The 6000-nt window shown below is 37.0% G+C and overlaps 1 protein-coding gene across 2 annotated transcripts in view; it reads left to right on the top strand.

Moving 5' to 3' along the window:
* Positions 1-5255: 5255 nt before the first annotated feature.
* The window catches only part of LOC116973616 (collagen alpha-1(IX) chain-like), a 71814-nt gene continuing 71069 nt past the window's right edge, over positions 5256-6000 (top strand). Inside the window, exon 1 of one of the 2 annotated variants that reach the window (XM_033021853.1) lies at positions 5256-5397. The gene's annotated coding sequence lies outside the window, so the exon portion shown is untranslated. The remainder of the gene's footprint in view (positions 5398-6000) is intronic. The other variant, XM_033021852.1, reaches the window with a different exon arrangement.

The following is a 6000-nucleotide window of genomic DNA, read 5'->3' as shown; positions in this document are numbered from 1 at the left end:
ATTTTTTTAAGTGGAAAGTTACATTTTTAAAGTTTAAAAAGAGGGAGGGTGAAGAGGAGGTGGAGAGAATGCTGGGGGATGAGGGGAAATGAGCCGTGCCTGTACAATTGGGAGCTATGGGTGAGTGGTGGAATAATGCGTAGGGGGAACGGGGCCCAACAGGTCCCATTTGGTCTTGCCAGGTTTAAAATTACCAATTTTTCAGTGATACATTTGTTGTAAGTGTGTTCCAAATTAACCGCCAATGCACGTTTGTGGTGTGAATCACCCTGCACCCTATATTGATCACAGCATGTGTACAATTAACAACCCCACTTCTTCAACCACCCCTTCTCCCCAGAAGCATATAGAGAAGACACTATGCAATACTGAGTTAATGTTAAGGCTGTGATTTTTGGAACCCTTTCACATTACCTTCTGATTTCTTTATTTTTGTAATATATATATCCCTGTGGGTTCCTTGTCTTTCCTGGAATAATGTAGAGTAATACACAGGAAATATGGGGAACTGTAAATGGTGCATCTAGTTTATTTGCATTTCTTTGCATTTTAGTAATTTTTGCAAGCCAACATACACACAATCAAATATACGATGCAGTGATGTCACATCTATTTATATATACTCCAGTACCTTGCAACTTTAAAAGAAAAAAATGAAACTAGTTTGACGACATATACAAACGTGTAGATTTAACTGAGTTTTGAACGATGGGCAAGAGATTACAACTCTGGATTCAATAAAGTCAAAATCTTTGGTCATGCCCAGTGTGTATTCTTCATGAATAATTGTAGAGCCCAGTTCAAGAGTAATCTCAAACTTGTAATCTTCCTCTTTTCCTGAGTATGTTGCCCCGCCAAGTGGTCTATGCAAGTCTTCCTGAATCTTTTACTTATTCGCGCTAGCCTGCCCAACCTTCCCCTGTAGCTCAGGTAACATCGTCAAATCTTCTCTGCACTCTTTCCAAATCCTTCCCATCCAAACAGCAAAATGTCTTTAAAAGTCATAATTGTATCTGCTTCTATAGCTTTGTCTGGCAACTCATTCCAGATACAGATTGTCAGGTTTCTGTTGACTTTTGCAATAGTAGCATCATTGCAGCTTCAACTATTAAAGAAGGGTGAATAATGGGAGTGAGGAAAAGGACAGCAGAAGATGTAAAAGTGCTGTGAGCTATATCAGAACAATGAGGCCTTTTTGATACACCGAGGCACAACTCACATAATTTTGTTGGTTGCTTGTTTAACAACAGGTAAATAGAGTTCCCTGTTTGTGAAACATTTGATTATACAAATGAATGTTGTTGGTAGAACAAGAAATATAACCAGGAGTAGGCCATTTGGCCCTCTCGAGTTTGATCTGCTCTTCAAAAGATCATGGTTGTTCTGATCGTGGCTTCTACCCATTTTCCTTGCACCTTTTCCATAATCCTGGATTCCGCTGTGAACCAAACATCTGTCAGTTGCAATGTTCAACATGAAATGACTTAACTGCTCTCTGGGGTACAGAAGGCCAAATGTTCATTAGCCTCTGAGAGAAAAAACATCAACCTCATTTCTCTCTTGCATGGGAAAGCTGTGAGCTAATGCCTCAGAGATCTGGAATTTCTCCACCAAGGGAAATACCCTTGAAGAATACTTGCATAAATCTCTGAGGCACTGAATTTGGACCTCATCCCTAGCAAGATAATCATTGGGCCAGCAAAGTTTGATACTTGATTGAGGTTGAATAATTGTGACCAACAAAACCTGCATCATAATGAACAACGGCCGTAACACAGTTGCAGCAAATGTGTGCCTATGATGTGCAATTATCAGAGTAATCAACAATGCTGATGATATTTGCACTAGCTAACTTTATGGGAACTTCAGTAAGTTATTTAAATAAAATTAGATATTTGACACTCCTCAATATCATCATAGAAGAAAGCATTTAATTTGAAATATTGTGCCTGTCAGAATACTGCTGGCTGCTGATGGCATTTTCATTTGGTGCCATCATGCCCTCTAGTGGCGAGTATATTTAATAACTTGATTTAGTGGACTTGCAAATGAATGCAAGCTTAACACAAATACACAACTTTGAGAATATCCTGATAAACAGCAAAGGAGAAATTCACCATATTTTGGGGGGAAACACTTCATTTAAAGTTTTCTACAAATGTTGTTCCCTATTGACTTGAAATTTAAAAAACTCTCTCCTTTTCTTGCTACTCCAGACACCACACAACACTGATACAAAGGAAAGGTGCTTAATTTTCCCGATCAACTATTTCCAGGCATGCTCAAGCAACCATTGTTTAATTTTTTTATTTTCAATTCCTGTGAAGAAATTCCTTCAAATATTAGGAAATAGTAGACACAGAGCTCTAAATTACTGATCAATGTCACTATTCCCCGTTAATGTTTGAGAGTTGTTACGTTAAGACTTCATCTGCCACCTAGAGGCCATCTTTCAGTGCAGAAATAGTTTTATTTTCTCGCACAATTTCTCCTTTCCAACAGTTTTGTTTTCCTTTTCATACCGAGAGCCATTTCCAAGTTGAACCGCATTAGCCGAATGGTGTAAGTCAGATCAATATCCTGCCCATTGAATTTGTGTGAAAGCACAATAGCATAGATTAATGCTCTCCCCCTTCCCCCCCACCCCATTCACTGTTTTTTTAACTGACATTGTACCAACTTTCCCGTCCTCCCTACTTCACCCCCCACTCTTTTCCCTTGAACCCTGCTAACCTTGCACCAGTTTCTTCCCCCAAAAGGTGGTTAATCTGTGGAATTCTTTGCCACAGAAGGCTGTAGAGGCCAAGTCAGTAATATTTTTAAGCCAGCGATAGATAGATTCTTGATTAGTACAGGTGTCAGAGGTTATGGGGAGAAGGCAGGAAAATAGGGTTTGGAGGGAGAGATAGATCTGCCTTGATTGAATGGCGGAGTAGATTAATGGGCCAAATGGCCTAATTCTACTCCTATTCGTTATGACCTTATGACCAACCAAAAGTCCTTTTGCTAGCTTCACAGTTCACCACTATGTATCCCTCCCAGACTTGCAGCTGTTTCTACCTCTAGACTTTGTCCAGCAATCTGCCTATCAGAGACCCACCTCGCCTGAGGTAATCTGTTGTCGGACGTGATTTTTACGACCCCTTCTTGATACCAGTTTTTTTTCGCGTTTCCCCCACAATCAGTCTGAAGAAGGGCCCCGACCCAAAACATCACCTATCTATTTTCTCCAGAGATGTTGCCTGACCCACTGACTCCAGCATTTTGTGTCTATATTTGACCATAATTGATACTTCAGATTCTATGAGAGTCCAGTTGAGTCATAGATTGAATATATTAAAAGCGTGGAGCACCTTTTTGTTAAAAGTGATATGCAGAAGGGAAGATGTCCATTTTGTTCTCGTTAAGATTAAGCGTTAATTCATACAATTTGATAAAAAAATCTTTCCGGTGTCTGCCAAACCAGGACACAAGATATTTGATGCATTGGTTAGACTTGGTAAACACCATGAGTGCACCACCACCATATTTATGGTATAATGTTAAATGTTTGACAGCTAGAATTAGCATTTGGATAAAACATTGCAGACTCAGTAATAAATTTAAGGGCATTTGTTGAATACTGTGAATACAATGCAAGTGTGGAGGAGATATTGCGACTTTGTGAACCATTATCGTTGGTCCTTCAATTATTGATGGACAGATGTATTAGAATGTACGCATTTAGTGAAGCCAATGCTGAGTATTATTGCATATTGCAAATGAGCCATGCAAAATGGACAACCTGATGCCAAAGATTGTGTGATCACCATTCAATGTAGATGATTTGGATTTGCACAAATGCAATTTTGTGTATGATGTTGCATAAACAATCCTTGATTATGCTGGGCCATCTTCATTAGTTGTACCTCTACAGGACTAAGTGCCAATTCAGTGTACACATAGTAAAGCTTGCGGCAGCTCCATGATCCAGTTCTGCCTGACCTCTTGGATGTTGAATGGGCAAATTTGCAGTTTCCCTGTGTGGCATCCATAATTATCGCTCAAATGGCACCAAGGAGGTAATCTTCCAAACCCTCATATATTTGAATGGCCTAATGCCTTTTGAGTGATATGATACATTTACTGCATACTGTTTAATTCATATTATCGATTTCTATCATCACCGGTCAACAAGATATAACTGTCCCTCTCATCCAATTAAGTTCGTGATTTATTCTGTGTCCCCACATGGAATAATCTTCCTGCATCTAGCCTGTCCAACCCCTTAAGAATCATGCACCCAGTTTTACACTAGTCCTATCCACCCCATTGCAGTTTCCAGTGCAAAAGGTTCTGACTGTCTAGCCTATCATCTAAGGCTCTCATAATTTGATATACTTTTATCAAGCTTCCCCTCAACTGCCGATATTCCAGAGAAAATAATCCAAGTCTATTCAACTTCTCCTCATAGCTGAAATCCTGTAATGCCGACAGCATTCTGGTAAACCTGCCTTTCTTCTCAATGAATGACCAATAATAAGTTTAATTTGTAAATGTACATTAATTCTAAAATGTTGTTATAACATTGAACTATTATATATTTTCATTCACACTAAGGAAAATGTGTAATGAAGAGACAGTGATATGAGTTGTCAGTTCATTTTGGGTATGTTGTGATCAAGATGTTCTCAACACCCTAGTGGATAATTGCAGAACACAAAATAAAAATGCACTGAACCGAGGATGCTAGAAAGAGCAAATAAGTCAATGATCAAATAGCCTTCTGATGGTTATTAACAATCCGGGTTTGATGGTTATTAATAATGGTTGGGTGGACAACATCTTAAACGTCATTGAGATGTGAATACTCAGCAAGTATAGGCTATCTTAGCATGCCTAAACATTACAATAAATAAATTAGATTTGAATTCTTAAGGAATGTTGTCCTATGTACTAATATTATTATTTTGATTCTATTACGAATATGTGTTAATGTATTCAATTCTATTTTTATGGAATGAAAAATCTGAAATTAAGATTTACTTTTACATGAACAAATATTTTTAGAATATATCTGGCGTTCAACATTAAAATATTTAACAGCATCATCTAATCCACCATTCTGTAAGTCTTTACATGACCATAACAAAACCAGAAACGCCATCACTTGTGACAGAGTGTGCACTCTTTGGATAATTAGAAAGGTCCATGTCAATCATTAAAGCATTATTTGCTTAAGTTACATAAGAAGACCAAATAGGGGCTGTGCTTACGTTGGGACTAAGAGTCTTCATAGTCAAGATTCAACGTTCCACTCAAGCCCTTTCAGTATACGCTTCACCCAAAAAAAACTACACGCTGCATATCCAGGAATCCCAGTTCATTCAGAAAACTGTGGTTGGAGTCAAGGAATATGTAAGTTTTTTATTTTTATTTACAACAGATATTTTGAATATGAGCAAAACATTTCTTTCCATAAAATATAGTTAATGTCAATGCTTTAGAGCTTTGTGGATACATTTACTTTAACATTGCATAGTAATTATCTGACCTGGTGCAAAATAGTGCACCGTAAAAAAAATTACATTATGTAAATCTTAGAAGGATAACAGATATGCAATACATTTAATATATTAAATATTTTTGTCTAGCTTCCTGCACTATATGGAAAATGTATGATTTGTATGAAATATATTGTATTAAAATTCCGATGTAACAAGCTAAAATAGAGTTTGAGGCAAATCAAGCAGACAAGTGGGGCAAGATTGTTCTTTTATTCCTTTATTCTGTTCGAAATAAAGAATTAAATAAATAAATAAAAATAATAAAAATAAAAAATATGGAGTAAGTTGTCTTTCAGAGTTAAAAGTGATATTAGTAACAGATATCATTTTAATTATGAAATCCTTTCAATTGATATTAGTGCTAATATAATTGCATTAGCCTTTTTTCATATTAGAACAGAACATTTAACATTCAAAATTCTATTTGAGTTTTGCTAAATCAAATAGAATTTTG

Source organism: Amblyraja radiata, chromosome 5, assembly GCF_010909765.2.
Source record: "Amblyraja radiata isolate CabotCenter1 chromosome 5, sAmbRad1.1.pri, whole genome shotgun sequence".
NCBI lineage: Eukaryota > Metazoa > Chordata > Chondrichthyes > Rajiformes > Rajidae > Amblyraja > Amblyraja radiata.
This window is presented reverse-complemented; position numbering and strand designations above follow the sequence as displayed.